Source organism: Acomys russatus, chromosome 15 (assembly GCF_903995435.1).
Source record: "Acomys russatus chromosome 15, mAcoRus1.1, whole genome shotgun sequence".
NCBI lineage: Eukaryota > Metazoa > Chordata > Mammalia > Rodentia > Muridae > Acomys > Acomys russatus.
The window spans coordinates 39,184,237-39,206,527 of NC_067151.1; the positions used below are offsets into that span (position 1 = coordinate 39,184,237).

The window sequence follows — 22,291 nt, forward strand, 5'->3', positions numbered from 1 at the left end:
AGAACAGGCTTGCCAGTCCTCCTCAAGACAAAGAAAAGGAATTTAAAAGGTCTAGGAACCAACAGGATACATTTAGCAATTTTTTAAAAGACATATTTTGAAGTATTTTGAGTTTACAAAAAAATTAAATGAATCAAAAAATTGGCATCCTGTTGCACAAACATTTGATATGTCTGTGGATTCCAATGAATTAGTGACGTGTCACTTAGTCAGAAGTGATCTGTACTACATAATCAAAAACAAACAAACAAACAAAGACTTTACCTACTCTTTATTAACAAAAGTGGGCTACTAAAAAAGTTTTGAGATGTTTTGATTGGCCAGCTATTATTGACAAAGTCATTTTTTAATGTTCAGATACAGATTGCCATCTTGGACTCCGGAAAGTATGGCTACATTTATAGTGAGCAGTTAAATAAAAATAAGGCAAAATATATATTATATGTAGTAACTCTAAACAAATCCTTTGCATGTCTAAATATGGCATTTGTAAAAGATTCTAAATTTGATGCTACCTTGAGAAGGGTTAACTTCCTCCCACTTCCTCCTTTGTTTCTAGCCTTCATTCCAGACAAACCTGGAGATAAAGGTCCACCACCCATTGCTGGTACGTTATGCTAATGCAAAACAAGGAAACAAAGAACATGTCATATTGTTACACTCAACTATTAACTATTAATCAGAGGGTATGGTGGTTTGAGTGAGAATGGTCCCTATAAGTGCATGTGTATGAATACTTGTTTCCCTGTTGGTGGAACTGTTTGGGAAGGATTATTAGGTGTGGCTTTCTTAGAGGAGGTGAGTCACTGGGAGGTAGGCTTTGAGGTTTCAAACAGCTGGTAAAATTCCAATGTGCCCTCCTACCTGCTGCCTGTGAATCCAGATGTGAGATCTCAGCTGATCCTGCTTCCATGCCATCAGAAACTGCATTAAACTTTAAATGCTTTCTTTTATGAGTTCTCTTTGCTGTGGTGTTTTGTAACAGCAGTAGAAAAGCAACTAAGTCACTTGTACTTTTTTTTCTTTTGATTTGATAAACATATTTTCAGTTTCTCATGTGAATTCCTACTGCCTCATAAAACTATATAGCTTCAATTGTCCAGTGCTGCTAGTTCAGTGGTTAGGCCTATGAATTATACCTTAAAGGACTTTAACTCTTGACTAAACGTGCAAAGACATAAAAATAAGTAGAAGTATTTAATTGTAAGTGTAGAGAGACTTTACCTAGCTCCTGCATTTTCCTGGTTCTATACTATTACCTTTTTATTCAGGAAAGCTATCCTGGTTCAGTCCATGATCAACCAGGTCATTTGTGGGCCTTAGGTGAGGCTTGAAACATCACGATACAAGGTCCTGACAGAGGAAAACTGCTTATTTCATGGTAGCCAGGAAGCAGAGAGCAAGAGAGAAAGTTATCCCATTCAAAGTAAGACCAATGACTCACTTCCTCCATCTAGGTCCCATCTAATAGCACACTCACCCATCTATCTACCCATGAATTTAGTATTGATAAAATTAGTGCTTTTACAATTGTATTACCCCTAACACATAGTCAGACCTCAATAAATGCACTCTTCTGGAAATACTTCATATCTAAGTTGTCACATTCCAACCCTAGTCCCCAACAGCTCTTCCATTTCAAAATGCAAAATGCATATAGTCCATCTCTGAAAGTCCTATTTAGTACCAAGATTTTTAAAAATTCAAGTTTCAGTCTCTGAGACTCTGACTGTGATTTCCCTTAAAGAATAAAATGTAAAAAGAAAACCAAGCAGAAAACAAATTACATGTTGGAAAGGCATGAGGAAAAGCACTCCACCTCAAAGGGGAGATATAGAAATTACTAGAAGATAATAGCACCAAATCAGGTAATAAAACCCAGAAGGTATCTCTGCATCTAGCATCTTGGGAACATGGGTGGATAATGTGAGCTCTGCATGCATTGGAAAGCTCCATGACCATTTCATCTGCAGCCAGCATAACCAGTCATTTGTACTGCTTCTCTTTTCTATCTGCAGATTTCCCTGGCACACATTCTACCTTTTTAGTGTCTCTCATTTTCTAGGTTCTCCTTTACGTCTTTGGTTTACCCTCATTGTTTCACGGGTGTCTCAGGAACTGTCTAGAGGGATCATGACTCTACGACACATAACACATGTCATGTCTAGCCTACCGGCATTCCTTTAAAATTTAAATCAAAGCCTATGTGGCCCTATGATGCTTAAGTTTGGTCTGCCTTGAAAATAAGTATCATATGGGTGATACCAAGATCTGTAGACAGTAGTTAGGCATGAGGAAGCAGAGCTATGATGGCCTCTCTAAGTGTCCTGATAATTAAAGTTGGAGAACAACTTTCTAGACAGCTTTGTGCAAGTAAGGCACCTGATGTCACTGTCCTTGAAAGAGAAAGTGTTTCAAATGAGTTTAAACATTTCTACCCTTTTGGTAGAATGGGTGAGATCATGTTGATTCCTAAAATGCCCTTTATTCACCTCACCTATTGACCCTTAGTACATCTTTTTAAATAGCACTAACCTCTTCAGTAACCAAAGTGCTGAACAACATCATTTCCTTGGAGACCAGAATACATGTTTTTCAAATATGTCTCCTCTGCCATTTGCTCCTAAATCTCAATGTAACTCCACCTAAAAACAGTTAGCTATACCCATGCCATAACCAATAGACTATGGTACCTTGAAATCTCCTCAACCTTTACTCAGCACATGACCTTTCAGTTTGACCTTACCTCAAAGTCTCAGAGTGGTACAAAATGTAAAGCATTTCTTTGACCTGGTGTTCCATAAACAGCCTCTAGTTCTATGCCCTCCAAAAGTATGTATTTCCATCTGAAACCTTAGCATCACTTTTCCTACCTAAATTTGTGTCATTATTCTTCTAAGCTTCTACCATAACTGAATATTACTGTAGTCTGCATCTTCAAACCTATTAAAAACTCTTTCTGCGAGCCAATTATAAGGCTTCTGACCTATATCATAAAGATTAATCACAACAACAGCTCCATTCCTGGACCCATTTATTCAGTACCAGCCCTCCCACCCCCGTCACTCTTTTTTTTTTTTTTTTTTTAAACTATGACAAAACACAACTTAAAAAGAGAACAATTTCCTCTTCGCCATCTTCCCTCCAGCAGGCAGGCAGTTATCACCACTGAAAGACAAGCTGTGCAGTTTCAGTGGGCCCGCAAGATCTACCCTAGACACAGGCGGCGCTGCGCCAGGACTGACAGGAAGGTTTTCTAGTTTCTTAATGCAAAATGTAAGTCGGCATTCCTTTCCAAAAGGAATCCTCGGCAGATAAACCGGACGGTCCTCTACAGATGAAAGCAAAAGAAGGAAGAGTCGGAAGAAATTGAAAAGAAAAGAACCCACCGTGCAGTGCAGTCAAATTACCGCAGGTCATTACAGGTGCGTCTCTAGCTGATATAATAATGGCCAAGAGGAATCAAAAACCACAAGTTAGGAAAGCTCAGCGAGAGCAGGCTATCAGGGCTGCCAAGGAAGCAAAAAAGGCGAAGCAGGCATCAAAGAAGACAGCAATGGCTGCTGCCAAGGTCCCCAGAAAGACAGCACCTAAACAAAAGACGGTGAAACCTGTGAAGGTCTCTGCTCCCCGTGTTGGAAACCGTTAACTTGGTAGATCAGAGTTTAAATATAAAGGTCTGTTTCTAATGAGAGGGAGAGGGCGAAGGGGATGGAGAGGGGAAGGGAGAACAATTTATCTAGGCTCATGATGTTGTGGTAAGCTTTTCTACAGTAAAGAAGAAAAAAATGTATGAATGCATTAAGTTCACTTTCCCCACAGTTATATAGTTCAGAATCTCTTACTGAAGGAATGGTATTACCAAGATGCCGGAACATGGTCCAAGAATGGAGTCATGTGATCATTCTGAGTGCTTCTGAGGAAACTCTAATTAAAACAAGGTAAAAGCCCTGTGACCTCAGTTTCTTCCAAACACAGAATTGTTCCTAGAATGTGTTTTTGTGCCTGACCCAGGTGTAGTGTTTAGGAATGCATTGACTCATATTGCTCATTATTACTTGCTTTAATTCAATTATGCCTTTATGAAGAAAAGCCATGTTTTTGCCACATGTGGCTTCTCTTTGTGATCATGTGCAGCTTGAACTCATAAGAACTTTACTCACGTGTTCCTTTTTAACCTTCAGAGTAGTAATTGTCTGATTCTCTGAGTAAAGTGAGCTATTGCTTGAGACTTTAGTCTGCCTCAATTTTTATGCTCACTTTTCCCAGATACCACTGCCTCTAAAGCAGTAAACACCAAGAGTAAGCAGGCCCTCCCAATTCAGGTAAGCTAATAAAGAGACTCCCCATAGACATACTCATAGGATCCATTTCCCATGAAGCTATTGGTTTTGTAAGTTGAGGATTGACACTGACCATCAGCAGAGCTGAAGTAAGAATGAAACATCATGACAAAGAACTTGGCAAAGAAAAGCTATTCCCCTCTCATAGGAAGTTGATAGAATAAGAGAGGAATGTCTAGGAACAAGATAATTTGTTCAAAGATGCCTGTGGCAATCCATTTTCCTACCACCAGATGCTGTCTTCTAGTAATCCCTTCAGCAAAAGCACTCTCAAGGACGAGATCAACTTGGATATAGCATTTATCAGATGAGTTCCCTTAAGAATATTTCAGATCTGAATCAGAATACGGTTTGGATAATATTAATTCATATATTTTCTGTTTAAATCTTAGTACTCAGGTTGCTTATGACTAAGTCAAGCATATGCATCTTAGGACCTAACCCATTGCCTGCCACATAGAAGCTTTTAATCAACGTATTTGAATGACGACATTAATCAAGTAGGTGTTGGTTATCATTAATGCCTGGGCAATGATCACCCGATATCATGGAAGGTCCTATGGAGACTGTCTGAAAGGATAACCAAGGAATTTGATTAACAAGTCATCTTCTCCCCTACTATAGTACTTTATACAGAACAGGTTCTTAATAACTTCTGAAGGAAAACATGATATCTTATCAAATATGTTTCCACTAGGGAAGTTTCATTAGTCCTTTTTTTGTGTACTCTCTATAGCTCCTGTATTTTTATCTCTCTCCCAAAAAATTCATGATTTGAAACATGATGTGTTAGTGTAAATGTGTAAGTGTTAAGATGTGAGTGTTTTCAGAACCTTGTTAAGTGATAAAGGCTCTATTTTCATTAATTATATAAGAATCCTTAGAAAAGAGGCCTGATTGAGTTTATTAGCAAAATGAGGACATAGAAACAAGGGACCATCTAGGTTCAGGATGTGCTTTCACCAGCCACTGTCTCTTTCCATGCCTTGATCTTGGCCTTCCTGCCTTCAGGAGCTGAAAAATAAATGTGTGTCCTTTAGAAAAATTAGTCTGAGTTTTTATAGCAACCCTAATGAAGTAAAATAAAAATTTAAGATTTGTTATACTACACAAGAAGAGTTCATGTGAAGGGAGATTTCAAATCCTGCCACAGTTGAGTGTCTCAGTCTCTCTTTTACTTTCGCTTTGCCATCGAGTACTATCACCATCCCCTGAGATTTGCAAGGCTAAGTTCCTCCTCAACTGGATCTGAAGGAAAAGGAAAAACACAGCTCTGTTTTCTTCTAGCACCAGGGCTAGGAACAGGAAACTCTGGCACAAATATCTATGAGGAAATGTTAATTTAACCCCTCTCCAAAGAGTGTTGACATTTGACAAGTTTGTGTTTTCCAAATCTGATACTAAGGGTAAACGATTTTTTTTTTTTTTTTTTTTTTTTTTTTTTAGTTAAAAACAAGGAATCTGGGGACTGGAAACATTTATTGGGGCTATGTAGATTTGGAATACATAGAACAACACATTTATATTTGTTTAGTCCATAAAATTCAAAGTTTTTGCTTCTGAGCCTAAAACAACACCTTTTTTCTTTTTTGATCTCAAAGTTGAAGGACTGAGAAAACTGTGCCTTTGTGGAAACTATAATAAAAAAAAGGCCAGAATGTTTTTATAGCTGCCTCTTTAGGACAGTGTAAATAGAAGAACTAGAGTCCTAACCTCAAACCCCAAATGCGTTTCATGAGTCTTCCTTTTCTACTGACACTTCTGGGTTTTAAAAGTATTAACAAATACCAAGTCGTCCAGAGAAGAGTTTTTAATTTTGAGATTCACATTAATGTAAATAAACTCAACTCCAATTTCTTGTCATTTGAGGCAAATCATATCCTAGAAAAATAGGCATTGCCCTGGTTTGGTTTCTCTGTTCTATTGCTGTGAAGAGACACCACGATGAAGAAAGCATTTAACTGGAAAGCCTGCTCTTCATTGCAGAAGGTGAGTCCTTGATCATCAGGAAAGGAAGCAAGGCAGCCGGCAGGCAGGGTGCTGGAGCAGTAGCTGTGATGTGATCTTACCTCCTGATCTGCAGGCAGAAGGCCGAAAGAACAAGACTGGGAATGGTGTGGCTTTTGCAACCTCCAACTGCACCCCACAGACATACTTCCCCCAACAAGGCCACACCTCTTAGCCTTTCTCAAACAGGTCCATCAACTCTGAATCAAGCTTTCAAATATATAAGCCTATAGAGGCTGTCCTCATTCAAACCACCACCCCAGGATAAAACACTAAATAAGGAGTATTTGGAAGAAGAAACCCTTTTTGCAGAGTCCATCATGAAGGAGAGCCAGGTTAGGAACTCTAGGCAGGATCCAAAGGCAGAAAATAAAACAGAAACCACCATGAAAATACTACTAATTATAGATTTGTTCCCAAGCATATGTTCACATCTTTTATGTTATGGTATAGCTCAGGCCCATCTTCCTAGAATAGGTATCACCTACAGTGGACTGGACTCCCCCACATTAATTAGCAATCAAGAAAATTGCCCATGGACATGACCATCGGACAATATGATAGAGGCAATTTCTCAACTTAGATTGTCTTTCCCTGTGTATTTCTAGGTTTATGTGAAGTTGACAAGAACTAACCAGCATAAATGCAGTTGCTGAGATGTCAGACTGTTTTAAGTTTAGGTCATTTATTCGACTGCTGTCTTGTGATCTTTGAACTTGGGTTCTCCAGTTGTAAATTTTAAAGGCTAATAGTGTTACAGTGGATTTTAACATTAGAATTTGAATGTTAGGGTTAAAACAGTGAGACTAAGAACAGAAAGGAAGGGGAATAAGAGGGCTTGCAGCTGGGTATAAGATGGTCCAAGCTGACCAATAAGAAACACAAGACTGTGGCACCAGCAAAATAGCCTCAGTAAGTTCTACTTGACTCTCAGGAAGCTCCAGGCCATCTCCCCAACACACACACACACACACACACACACACACACACACACACACACACACGGAGATGTTTCCTTTTCATATTCTCTTACCTATTACAACTAATTGCAATGATTACACTATGGATAAGGGTGGTGTTTTAGAAATCTCCCACCTGTTTCTGGAAGAAGGCTGTCTACACTACTCCATAGACCAGGAGCTAAAAATGAAGTAACCAAGAAAAACTGCAGCTACATCTGGGCAGCAATGATAAAATTCAGCTGCCTGTGGGCAGTAAAAAAAAAAAAAAAAAACAAGCAAACAAAAAAAAGATCTGCGGTACACTATAAACCAGCCAGGTAATTATGAGAACAAAGACATGATGCCTGGCTAGCAGAGCCAGTCAAGGTCAGTGACTAGAGGATTCCACCAAGGTCAAGGGCCAGAGACCTACCCAAGGCTAACAGCTGGTAAATCAAGCTAGCCAATACTGAGCAAGGTTACTGGAGTACATAACTGTTCTCAGTTCAATGAGTAGTACCTGATCACCTCCTAACCTTGGCTCAGAGAACAGGGGCCAATGGAGTAAGTCCCCTCCCCCAATTGGTTGAGCCCACAACACGCCCAGAGAATTAGCCATAGAATTCACACGAGCTTTTATTCACTTTTCTGCCATAAATCCTAGAAACATTCCTATGTAACACAGCTCTGTAACTTTCTCTCCCATTCTTGGGAGTTTCAGTTTTCTTTCCTTTTAAAGCTCAGAATTTTCTCTGTGTCTTTTTCTTTTTGGTAATTTATTCTTTGTTAATTAATTCCCTTTATATCTTGATTGTAGCCCCCCTGCTTCATCTCCTCTCAGTCCTACCCTCCTTTACTCTTCCCTCTAATCCCCCTCCCCTAGTCCTCAGCCCTTCTCACTTACTATTTAACACCCAGCCTATCAAGTGTCATCAGGACTGCCTGCATCCCCTTCCTCCCTGGCCTAGAAAGGCTTCCCCACCAGGAGGAAGTGATCAGCAAGCAAGTAACAGAGTCCACATCAGAGACAGGCTCTGTTCCCCATATTAGGTGACCCACTGGAAACTGAGCTACTGATTACATCTGAGCAGACAGTCTGGGTCCTCTACATGCATAGCCCTTAGTTGGTGTATCAGTCTCTGCAGCTACTGCTGGGCCCAGATTTACTGCCTCTGTTGGTCTTTTGGTAGAGCTCCTGCCCCTCCAGGCTCTTGTATTTCCCCATCCCAAGTCTTCCATAAGACTCCTTGCCTCTGCCCAAAGTTTGGCTATGAGTCTCAACATCTGCTTCTATCCCCTGCTGGGAGGACTCTTTCAGAGGACATGTTCCCTCTCTTTGATTAGTACTGAAAAAGACTTCTTCTCTCTCAAAAATGTGAATCGGTAGTCATTTTAAAATATACTTTTATAAAGATTAAATAGAAAAATGCACATGAATATATCTTGCCCAATGTTAGAAACTGTATGACAGTGATGATGACAACAAAGAGTGTCAGGAAAGATGATTACAGTGATAGTGATGACGAATCAAAAGCGTCAAAAGGAAAACCCCTTTTGAAGCTAAAATGCCTTTGCAAATACAGGAACTAAATTAGTCACACTAAGGTACTAAAAGAAGACCTACTAAGAGGACCTAGCATATTTGTTGGATATTTATATTGCACTTCTTGGTGTTGGAAGGACTTAACATATTTGAATTCCTACTCAAAGCTATGCAGATGTTGATAATGTGTGGGGAAAAAATGTCTACCATACCTTTATCAAACAAACAAAACAAAACAACAACAAATCAGAACCAAAACTTCTCCCTTTAGAATATTAACTTAGTTTTTATCAACTGCTTCTTTCCACTAAATAATCTCTTTGGGCCTCAGGGGAAGATGGTGCGATTAGTCCTGATGTGACTCGATATGTCTGGGTGGGTTGGTAGGTAAGGGGCTCCCCTTTTCAAGGGGCTCCCCTTTTCAGAAGAAAAGGAGAAAGAGGAAAGGGGAAAAGAGGGTGGGATGATAGCACCAAGAGAAGAGGAGGGAAGGGCTTCAAATGTAAAGTGAATAAATAAATAAATTTATTAATTAATTTAAAAATCTCAATTGATACCAATCTAACCTATGCTGTGGAATGGGGCTTTCTCAGAAAAGAAAATTTAATAAGGAAAAGAAAACAAGTTGTTACATGACAGACAGTCTTCAAGACCAGCTTTCTGATGGACCAATGAAAACCACCGTATATAAATAAGAACAGTAGAAGGTCAAAGAGACAGTGTTGTGTGTCTGCTTTCTCCAGATCGGGGCTGATTAATGCGAGAGTCAGAGAGTCTGTCACCAGTTACACAGGGCCCTCAGACTGGCTTTACTCACAGTTCATGAAGAGGCTGTGGGATGCTCACAAGGCCCCTTTCTCATTTGTAGTGCTTTGAAAAGAAATGCCTCTTATGGGCTCAAAATAAGCACTATTAGGAAATGTGGTCTTGTAGTAAGCAGACCTTTGATGGAGGAAGCATGTCTCTGGGGTGGTTTCTAAGGTCTCAGACGCTCAAGACAGGCCCATTTTTCCTGTGTCTGCCAGTCGGGATATAGAACTCTCACCTACCTCTCCAGCATTATGTCTGCCAGCGTGCTACCATGCTTCCTGCTATGACGTCAATGGACTAAACCTCTGTAATATGTCAGCCCCAATGAAATGCTTTGTAAGAGTTTCCAAGCTCATGCTGTCTCTTCCTAGCAACAGAAACCTGAACTAAGACAGCAACTGGTACCAGCAACTGGGGTATTGCTATGATAGGTGATAGGCTGAACATTGTTTCTGTTTGGAGGACTGTGGACTTTGGATTACAAAACAGTGGATGCTTTAAGTGGTGCTTAACCAACCAAACTAGTAGGAACACGGAAGGAAGACAGTGTTGCTGAGGGTGGTTTGAACAGAGTTCTAGTCTGTCACCTAGAGACTACTCTTGTGATATGTTGGTGAAGAATGTGGCTGCTTTCCACTCTTGTCCGATAAGATGTTTGATGCTAAGTTGAAGAGTTATTGATTAATTGCATTTACAGAGGAGATTTCAAACAGCCTGGTGTGGACTGTGTCCCGTGGTTATTGGTGGCCTTGCTTATTCACATCTGTAATAAACAGGAGCAAGCTGACAAGGAAATTACAAAATGTACAATTTGGGGAGAGAAGAAGGGGCACCTGAAGTGGGATGGAGCTAAGTCCTGTGTTCAAGGAGATAGACACACTAGAGAAAATCCCGATGTTAAGTGGAATAAAGGGAGTGGCAACCTAGGGCAACACCGCACCCAGCTAAGTTTCCAACTTGTGGAAAGGAATCAAAGAAAGCCTTCAAGTTTGGTGTGAGGGTACACACATTTAATCCCAGCACTTGTGGGGCAGAGGCAAGTGGCTCTTTGAGTTCAAGGACAGCCTGGTCTACAGAGTAAGTTTGAGGACAGCCATACCTAGGCAGTGAAAGAAAGAAACCCAAATCAGAAGGCTGGTGAAGATGTCCTTGAAAGAGCAGGCCACATTCCAGATACAGCAAGGAGCAGAGCTTGGCAGCGTCACTTTTCTTTAGAGTCGAGGATACAAGAAAGAGGTTAGGAAATCTCTCTGAGACTAAGGAAACTGCTGAGACCAGGCATGTGTCAGGGCTGTACCTGCGCAGAGGCCTAGAAAGGCCCTTGTGCGAAGCTGTGAAGGGGAAGCCTGGAGACCCCAAAATATTGGAGATGGCAAGAAAAACTACTAGCATGGAGGGGAACCACAGCAAGAGAAAAAAATGGATTGCAGCCAACAAAGTTGAAAGACGTTGGAGAGCTGAAGACCCCACTTTCACATCAGACATAGAGATCTAGAGTTTGGAATTTACCGGAGTGATATTCAGTCTTGCTTTGGTCCAGTATTTCACCACTACGCTTCCTTTCCTCCCTTTTGCACCATTATATTTTGGAAGTATGTGATCTGCTTTTTCATTCTGATTTAATAGGGGATTATACTTAAGAAATTACTCTGACTCTCAGAAGAGACTTTGGACTTTTACAGGGTTGAGACTGTTATAGACTATGGAGACTTTTAAAGTTGGACTTATTGCGTTTCTGTGCTATGAAATGTCTACCAGCCTATTGGGGCCATGGCTGAACAAGACAGCATACATGCCTTAAGTGTTTTCTAGACTAGGGCTGTCCCGAGGGTTATGGCTGACTGTAAACATCACCTGAGAGGCCTGAGACTGCCCAGATGGTGCATATGGCATGTTAATCCCAGTGAAATGGTTGATTTACCAAGATGGAGCAGGACTGAATCTTTCCTTTGGTTGGCTTTTTTTTTTTCTCTCTATCTAAGGTACATAGGACCCCAGAAAAGTCCCACAACAAATATGTTTGTAGCAGAAGACTTGCCCTGTAGGAAAAATGAATAAAAATTGAAAGAGTGCACATTAGAAGAAATGGGGTTTAAAGAAAAAAATGTTTTTCTATTTTAGAGATACAAGAGAAAATGTGCCAAAAATTCTATGTCTTTTAAAACTAAAGGCCAACAGAATCTTCTTCTATGACCTGGAATTCAATCTGGTTAGGGATGTTTTGCTTATGTGTATAAGTTAAGATACTTTAACCAAAAATATGTCAGTTAAATTTTTTTATTTAAAAAAAATTTTTTTAACACTTATGGGCTGGTGAAATGGCTGAAAAGGTAAGAGAACATAGTCATCAGAGGACCTTGCTCCTATTCCAGCACCCTTGTGGTGCCCAAAGCTGTCAATACCTCTAGCTCCAAAGGAACTGTCACCCTCTCCTGGCCTCTGTGGGCACTAAAAACACTCATGGTACACACATACATGTGCAAGCGAGACACCCATATATAGCTAATAAAATATTTCAATGTTTTGAGTAACTAGCATTAAAGTATGAAAGCTTGAAAGCAAGAATGACTTCTTTTCTTGGTCTTCATTCTGGCATTTATTCATATTTTATTTGTGTTCCTTGAATATATTTATAATTGCTATTTCCTGTTCCTTGTCTTATCCATGTTCTAAAGTTCTTTCTAGGGAACATTACTATGGGAGTGTTAATCTTGCAGGGTACACATTGTCTTTGTATTCTGTGTTGGCGTTTTGGTGATGTGACCTGGACACCTGGAATTAGGTCATTGGTTGTCTTGTGGAATGGATATCTATGTTACCTTTGTTGATGAGACATTTGGATTTCCATTTGCTGCTACCTAATCTTGGCAGGTTTGAGATCTGATTGATGTACTTCAGGTTCAGTCCTAGGTCCTCTCAACATTGACACAGAATTGGGGTATGAGAAGCAGTCGTAGCTGGTGAGGGCAAGAGTTCTGGAGGCAATCTTTGACAAAGTTCCAGTGCCCCAACAACCAGGTGTCCAGAAGGCACTGTTAGACAAATTTCCAGTGCTTGGACATCTTGAGTTGGCCCTTCACTCCCCTTGATAAAGATGTCTTACTGTTAAAGGCTCCCTCTGAAGGTTGAAGTGGGAATAATGTAACGAAAGCTGGTGTTAATAAAAAATAATAAAATAATGGAAGTTCCCTGGGAAAAACAGGTGTGCAGAAAATTGTCTTCCATAGAACCTATTTAGACTACTAATAAATTATATTAGTAAGCAGGAGATAGAGGATCTGAGAAAAATTTATTGAAAAGGAAATGTTTAGGGAAATTTTAAAAGCTGACAAATTGTAATCAAATCATTAAGCTTTCATGCTCTGCTTCAGAAATAAAAAACTAACATAGACAAGAAAAGATTTTGATCAGGCTGTTGTTGACAGACCCTGGTACCTTCCTGAAGGCAAAGTAAACAGCTTTAGGAACCTGATGTCTTTCTATCCTTTACAGGACGGTAATAAAGATGGAAATCGTATTGAAACAAGAGTTTATGACAAAGGCACAGAGGAAACCAGTGCACTGCTGCTTTCCTGAACAGACTTGTCAGACCAGGACTGTTCTGATATTTTAGGAAAACAAAGAGTAGACCATCTTTGCTTAAACAAGGGCTGCACAATACTTTAAGAATCAAAGAAAAAGAGTGCTGGCCTTATGTCAAATATAAAAGAAAAATAGAGGAAGGAGAGGAAGAATTAAACAAGGGTCAGAGAGATTGGACTTCTGTAGAAAGATAAATTTGATGCCACACGGAGTAGGAAATAACTTTTGATTCTATTAATTTGATGCCAAACCGAAAGAGGGTCAAGCCTGAAATGAGTAATCCTGTCTAGGATTTCTGTAACCTCAGGGCTTTATGACACCATTCTTAAGGAAGAAAACTTTGAGTTAAAAGAAAACTGATTTTTATCAGAATGTTAATTTTTAGTTTCCATGAAATTTGCTGTTTGTTTGCTTTATTTCTTTTGTCCCTATAGACTTAGGTAACCAAGGATGACTTAAAGCTTTGTAACCAATGATTAAACTTTCTGAGGAAATGATTGTGTGTATCAATAAAGCTTGCAAGAGACACAGGTTGCCAGAGTAGGTTAAGCCATTTTTAGATGTGCCTCCTCTCTGTCTCTCAAGAAATGAAATTGAATGGTGTCGACCATCTGATTCTTCCCTCATCGCTCTTTCATCCACCCTTCTTCAAGCCCTTCCCTCATCCCAGTACAAGACACGGGCACTTAGCCTAGCTAAGACAAGCTGTAGTTCTAGATCACACAAGTGAATCCTCTCTAGAATAAGCTGCATCTCACTGCGTATCCTCCTAAGTTAAGGTTGGAATGAAAGAGAGAGAGAGAGAGAGAGAGAGAGAGAGAGAGAGAGAGAGAGACAGACAGACAGACAGACAGACAGACAGACAGACAGACAGACAGAGAGACACAGAGAGAGAGAGAGAGAGAGAGACACACAGAGAGAGAGAGAGAGAGAGAGAGAGAGATATGAAGTTGAATCTTATGAATATGGCAAACAAATGATCATCACAAGTTTAGTTGACAGGGTTAGGGTCCCAGCGGTTAAGGGAAGGGGAGGGATTGCTTAGTCTGTGGCTCAGGTGAACATCTTCAGGTTGCAAGAGCTTGGGGTGTCAGGGGGCAAAGCAGTGTCACTAGCAGAAGGAAAATTAAGGTAGATGTCAAGGGAAGTACTTAGGGGGATAGCAGAATGCATGTGAAACGAAAAAAGGAGGAGACACTGGATGTTAATGTATTAAGTAGAAATAAAAAAGAGGTAACGGGGGAGAGGGAGTAAGGTAGGATGACCCAAAGGATGAAAAACACACTAGTTAGTAAGCTCTAATTCCAAAATATAACAAGGAAAGAACAGTTTGAGTCGAATTACCCTGTACAGGTATACAATGTCACTCCTAGATTACATGGGATATTAAATAAAATTCACAGTGCCGTGCAGAGAATACCTCTTTATGAGTTATTGTGCAGAGAGGCCGCAGACACCTCCAAAACAATGTCACTGCCGTCGGTTATGCTCCACAAGTACATGGTAAGATCTTATTGCTGAAGACACCTCATACTTTGCCTACAGGACATAGAGAAATCAATCTCAAACCTGTAAGTAAACCTCTCCACTGCTGTGAAGCTTTCAGTCTTAGAAAGCTGTATGTGAGCTTATGGGGAAGAAATTACACCAATGATCTTGCAGACAGATGAAACATGCATGCTATAATATTGACCTGCCAGAGTGGAGTGACTGCTATGGGGTATCTAACCACTGGCTGTATTTGAGGCCTGTTTCTTGAGGGGAAATTTTATGACTGATACCATAATCTTAATCAAAAGCCTATCTGGAGAAGTCATAGTCCATAAGATAGACCCTGCTTTTGTTATTTTTCTAAACACCCGTGCTGTCACAATGCATTCTAACTATTTATGTTGATACCCACAGACCTGAGCTGCCATTACCCTCAATTAGAGAAGCTTTGTTCATTCTGGGCAGCAGTCAAGGGAGAGAGCGTAATTGGTCAAAGTGCTGAGAAGAAGAGACTGGGTGTTCATCCCTCAGTGGGACGTCTATAGCGAACTCCTTACCCCACACCAAAGCTCAGGGACTATCTTAGAAAAGGGGGCAGAAAAATTGTAAGAGCCAGGGAACCGGGAAGGACGCCGTGAACCACTGTCCTGTGGACATAAAATGTTCATTCCTGCCATGAATTCACAGGTGCTTGGGCTAGCTGACACAGGACATGTACCAAATCAAGGCAGCCAAAATTCTTCCATAGATGGGGTAAAAGAACTCTTGACTCCGTTCCTTACTGAAGAGTAGTTCAGTTGTTGGAGAAGACAGACATTTAATCTTCAGCATGTAGCCAGCCACTGGTGGGGTCCCCTGCCTCAGTGAGTAGCCAGTGCCACACTCATATGCATGTGAACAATACTGACTGAACTTGTCAATTTATAAAACATAAAATATTCATTAAAAAGAAGATATGAAGTTGAATGAAGGATGAAATTCTGGATTCCTGTCCCCTTTCAGCCAGTTGCTGGCTATGTGACCTTGGCCTAAGTTAGTCAATCTGCAAAGTTCTTATTGAACAATAGGGGTAATTGTATCTACATAATAGGACTGCTATCAGTAATAAAGAGTATATATATATATATATATATATATATATATATATATATATATATATATATATATATATATATATATACACAGAACACTGTCTGGCACTTCATGAGCAACAAATAGTAGCTATTGCTGACCCTGGTTCAACTCTTTAGAGTTTACAAAATGGACCAGAACTATTACAAGAACAGGATTCCTCAGGAGATTCTGTAACTTCCTGACTAGGGGCAGGCCACAGTTTCCCTGGGAATTGTTGAATTATTTTCTTCCATATCTGGTGAATTCCAGGGCTTGCGAAAAACGCAGAAGAGAAAACCATTAAGTTGCATCTGCAGAAATCATCATGCAGAAGTGGTGAAAACTTGGCATTTGTTGTCTTTATATTGTAGCCATATTCCTGTTCTTAGCAAGAGGTTTCTATGTTGATCTTATGCTTCTGTTTCAAGGCTCACATCTTCTGTTGGCTCAATGGATTGCATGCCAACTCATGAGCAAACCTATTTGCCTAGGCTGTGCGTGTTGGATGAATACTTCATTGTAAAGTAGGAAGACAGTATCAATTAGAAAACAAATATTTGAGCCAGGATGTGGTGGCTCATGCAAGCAGGTCTCTGTGAGTTCGAGGCCAATGTATTCTACAGAGGAAAAAAAAACTTATTTGGTGTATACACTGTAAGGAAACGTGATTCCAAGGTAAGTTCATTTCTTCCCTTACTTCATTTCTCATTGAAGAATGGATAAAATTCTGTCTCTATTTTCCCCTTAAGCCAATGAATCAGTTTTTCAATGCTAAAATGAATGAAAGTGAAATTCAAAACATAAAACATGTTCCAGCAAGCCATCAATGCCCAGTGATATAAGTCCATGAAACCATTGAGAAGAGTTTGTGATTAAATTTCTCTACTTAATAAGATAAAAAGCAAATAGGGATAATTTGACTTCTTCCTTTCCCATTTGGATCCCCATGATCACCTTTTGATATCTTATTGCTCTGGCTAGAACTTCAAGAACTATATTGAAGAGATATGGGGACAGAGGGCAGCCTTGTCTGGTCCCCGATTTTAGAAGGATTTCCTTGAATATCTCTCCATTTAATTTAATGTTGGCTATTGGTTTGCTGTATATAGCCTTTATTGTGTTTAGATAAGTGCCTTGTATTCCTGATCTCTCCAGAACTTTACTTACCAGGAAAGTGGGTCAGAGGAAAGGACATCCCATTGAAACTTTAGGTGAGAGTAGCATGGAAGAATGGGGAAATAGAAGGACCCAGAGGGTCCTGGAAACCTACAAGAAGAACTTTATGACAGGCGGATCTGGGTCCTGGGGTCCTCCTGAAACTAAGGCACCAGCCAAGGAGAACATAGGCAGTAAACTTCAAACCCCTACCCAGACCTAGCCAATGAACAGGATATTCTCCACCGTTGAATGGAGAGTGAGATCTGACTCTCACACGAACTCTGGTGCCCCTTTTCTGACCACGTCCCCTGGATGGGGAGGGCTGGTGGCACTCAGAGGAAGGATAGCAAGTTACCAAGAAGAGACTTGATACTCTAAGAGCATATATAGGGGGAGGAGGTCTCCCTCAATCACAGACATAAGGGAGGGGAGAAGGGGGGGAAGTGGGAGGGAGGGAGGAATAGGAGGATACAAGGGAAGGGCTAACAACTAAGATTTAATATGAATAAATTAATAAAAAAAGATAAAAAGCAAAGCCTATGTGAATACAGATGTGACCCTTTGCAGCCTAACACTGCATTGAGTATTTTCCATATATGAAGTTCACAGTTTTACTACTGAATTTGTGTGTGTGTGTGTGTGTGTGTGTGTGTGTGTGTGTGTGTGTGTGTGTGTGTTTGCATGCTATTTTAAACTAGGCAGGAGAACCAGGAAGACATTTAAAAAAATCACCAACTCTCTTTCTTAGAGCACAAATTAACTTTGTGTTACTGGCTAAAATTCTTGCTCATGATTTTATCAGTTAGGATAATAAAATATTTTAAAGGGAATTATAAAGGGAAATAAAAAGCTGATAGCTTTTACAAAGTGAAATAATCTAAAAAAAAAAGGATTCTAAGACATAAAAAGTCAAGTAAAATACTATGTGAAAAATAAGAAGTTAAGGCAAAGTTATAAAAGAAAGAGAGCTACATCAATAGGAAAAATAGGCTGATGTACTTATTTTAACTGAAGTAAAGACAAAAGCTTGCTTTAATGATTAAACTGAAAGCTGAAAGATTTGATGAAATTAGTAATAATGTGGTAATCGAATCAGGAACTTGATGGAGCAAGAGGGGGTGCAGTGTGTGTGTGTGTGTGTGTGTGTATGTGTGTGTGTGTGTGTGTGTGGTGTTACCAAGGTGCTATGTATCCTAAAATATCATAGGGCTGAGATGCTGATTATTGTTCTGAGGATGAATAGCCACAAAGCCCAGCATTTTGCCCCATTTCTGCCCAACTGTACATGGTATTACTTCATGGATCATGCAAAGTGAAAACTGAGCTATTGTCAGAGGAGCCCAAGGTTCTCTATGTCTCTATTAGCAACTCCTGTTACAGGGCTGGAAAGATGGCTCAAAGGTTAAGAGCACTGATTGCTTTTTTCAGAGGTCCTGAGTTCAATTCCCAGCAACCACATGGTGGCTTACAACCATCTATAATGAGATCTGGCGCCCTCTTCTAGCACGCAGATGTACATGCAAGTGGAAAACTGTATGAGTAATAAATCATTTTTTAAAAAAGAAAGAAAAAGAAACTTGTGTTACTGTGTTAGCCAGTGAAACACATTGTGCCAAAGAAAATAACCTCTGAGAATTAGAGCCCTCTGCCTCAGCTGCATGCAGCAGGGATAGCCACATCCTCACATGTCGACAATCTATACATATATATAGATGATAAGGAAATAATAAACAGATAAGTGATCGATAATAGATAGACCATCTCTCTCTCTCTCTCTCTCTCTCTCTCTCTCTCTCTCTCTCTCTCTCTCTCTCTCTCTCTCTCTCTCTCTCTCACACACACACACACACACACACACACACACACACACCCTATACAAATAACTGTATTTCCTCTCAAACAAAGACTTTAAAAAATAGTTACTTATCTAACATTTACTGATGACAAGAATTTATATGTTAAAATTAGATTCAATATGACTTTCAAATACACTTTGAAGTAGAAATTACAAGGCTATCAAATAGCTTTTTTAATTAAACAGATATAAAGAGTGATACTGACAGTTTTACAGTCTGAGTGTAATAACTTAATTTCATCATAAAATTGACTCCACGGTCTTCATCTTGAAGTGTCTCATACATTATAAGTAATGATAGAACACTGTTTTGTTTTAGTCTTCTTGTCCTTTTATAATTTTGACTGTTCCTTATTTCTAACAAAGTTTTATTTTTGAGATTATAATGTAATTATATCATTTTTCTTTTTCCTTTTTTCTCCTCCAAACCCTCCCATAAACCCTCCTTACTCTTTCTCAAAATCATGGCCTCTTTTTCTTCTAATTGTTATTGCATGAATACATACATCATATATGTGTGTGTGTGTGCGTTGTATATGTATGTATTTACATATTACATATATATATCACTAAATATAACTTGCTCAGCCTATATAATGTCACATGTGTGTATGTTCTCAGGGCTGACCATTTGATACTGAACAACCAAAGGATGTACTCTCTTCCCATTCTCAGCATTCCTTAATTGACTGTCATTCAGAGACTCCGTAAGCCTCACCATCATGAGCCTAAACATGAGCTGCAGAAGGACAACAACGGTAGAGATATATTAGTTCTTAAAGAGTTAATTATACACCACTTAGTTATTGTGTTTTCTTTATCAGCTGCCTTAGATTCCTTCCACATCTAAAACGCTTCTAGTCAAACTGCCTGTCTGGACAGCTCTCAATCTCCTGTGCTGTGCAGTAGAATAAGGTATGACGGAGGATGCCTCCCTGATCTTTTATTTTATCCTAGATATTGCATTTTCAATATGCCTCCCTTATAAAAAATATGATAAAGTTTGATTTGGGCCAAAATTGTATCACTTGTAGCTCTCACTGGAAAGTTCGTCAGCACGTTGGCCGTTAGGCTTCTGGCTGTTACACATCCTCGCAGTGGCATGCCATTCAAAACAGAATTCAGTAATGGAATTGAGCCGGCTCCAAATATTTATTGCAAACTTATTTTTGTCCTCAGAACTTTCTTCTTTAGACATTGTCCTCTGTTCACAACTGATGTCCAGGGGTGCACAGAAAAGAGCCTCCACCTGCAAATGTTTTTTGAAAGAACTCACTAGCAAGCCCAATGCATTCCAGCATGTCACAGAGACCTGAATCAGCTGACATGTCACCGCTGCTGAAGCTATAGAAGTCACTGGAACTCGCAGTGTTGCAGCAAACTGCAGCCAGTTTATCTACAGTTCAGAGCTGACTCTATTCAGAGAAAAGGGAGGTAGAATCCATAACAACCACAAACATTGGGGGTTGGTTTGTGATTTTTCTTTTTTTGAACCTGCCTATGGTTTAATTAGAACTTAGCATGTCTAGAGAAATCTTGATACAGCTATCCAACTGAAGAAAGGAAATAACTCCAGGGCCATCTATCCACTCTGCCAATCTTAGGTGGTGAGGAGGACCTGAGGCAAACACGCAAAGTTCCTATCTGTGGCCCAGACCACTAAAAAGATCATTATGCCACTCAAGACTTTCCTCTAAAAGTGGATATTAACCACACTGTGACCAAAGAAAAGTGTGATTTCTATGGACTCGTTGGTAGACGGGACAAATGTAATTATGGATAGAAGTTTTCCCAACAAAAGCTCCTGTGTTGACAATTTGGTTCCTTGAGAAAGATGCTGTTGAGAGATGATTGACTCATGGAGGTACTAACTGCTTCAGTGACTACATCAGAGCTTAGTGAGCTTTTAGGAGGTGAAGCCTATTTGGAATTGTTCATTAGGCTATATTCCTTCCTTCTTTCCTTCCTTCCTTTCCTTTTTCATTCATTCTTTCTTTCTTCCTCTTTTTCTCTTTCTTGTTACCTTCTTTCAGACTCCCAGTCGCCATGAGGCAAGCAGCTCTCTGTGCCATTCCTTTGCACTGTATGATGTCTGCCTTTCCACCAGCCCATTGCTGTAGCCAACTGTAGACTGAAACCATGAGCCAAAATGTATTGTGTTAAATTGTTTCTAATTTAAGTTGGTTTCTTCCATATCTGTGTAAGTGATGAAAACCTGCCTGGCATAAGGATAGGAGCTTAAACTGTGCAGCCACTATGGAATCAGTGTGTGGGTTGCTCAAAAAGCTTTAGTACTATAGACTATAGTACTTACTCCTGGGCATATTCCTCAAAGACTATATCCTCCTACCAAGATATTTGTTCATTCATGTGTATTTGCTGTTCTATCCACAATGTCTAAGAAATGGAAACATCCTACAACTTCATTAATGGATGAATGCATGATAAAAAAAGTCATTGATATATACAATGGGATATTATTTAGTACTAAAAAATATAATTCACACATAAATTGATAAATTTGAAAATAATCATCTTGAGGTAAATAACCAAGTCCCAGAAAGACAAATGTCAGGTATTCTCTATTACATGTGGCTGTCAGCTCTGAATTGTGTGTGTGTGTGTGTGTGTGTGTGTGTGTGTGTGTGTGTGTGTGTATGTGTGTGTTTAAACTGGAGCACCTGTAGAAGGCAAGAAGTTAGTAAGGGAACACAGGGGAAGGACTAAAAGGGAGGTAGGACAGAATGCTAATGATATAAGAGGGAAAAGAAGAGTAACAGAACAGAAAGAGCCAAGTGGGGTAGAGGATGAGAGGGAAGGACAGACATTGGGGTATGCAAGAAGATAATTGACCCCAAAAAGCTTTGAAAATACTATATTTATGGGGAAAGACTAAAGACGTGGCTCAGCGATTAAGGCATTTGTTGCCCTTGCAGAGGACCCAGGTTTGATTTCTAGCACCAACATGATAGTTCACAACGATCTGTAACTCTGGTTCCAGGAGATCCTACTCTGTCCTCTGCAGGTACCAAGCATGCACATGGTACCCAGCCATACATTCTGGCAAAACATTCACATGTAAAATAAGATTAATAAATGTAATCTTTTAAAATAAGGAAATGGAAACGTACTACTATAGAATCTCCAAAATATATACATATGCATAGACATACATACACAAACATACATATATTAAAGTTAGTTTTCTTCAGGAATTTGGTGGCCCCTGAGAGCCTATCCATGCTTCAGTAGATCATCTCACGCATGCACATAGAGGCAGCATTAAGTTGACACCGTTAGTGACAGAAAGAAAATTATGTGAAGAGAGAAAAGCGGTGATGAGAGCAGGGTAGGGGAAGGAATAAAGGTAAGGGAGTGGGAGATAGACTTTATCAAAACACATTATGTGCTTGTATAAATATTAAATAAAATATCGTTTGAAAGTAAT

At 39.7% G+C, this 22,291-nt stretch overlaps 1 pseudogene; it reads left to right on the forward strand.

Annotated features, from left to right (window-relative positions):
• The first annotated feature begins 480 nt into the window (after positions 1-480).
• LOC127199012 (60S ribosomal protein L24-like) lies at positions 481-3,649 on the forward strand (annotated as a pseudogene).
• The last annotated feature ends 18,642 nt before the right edge of the window (positions 3,650-22,291 follow it).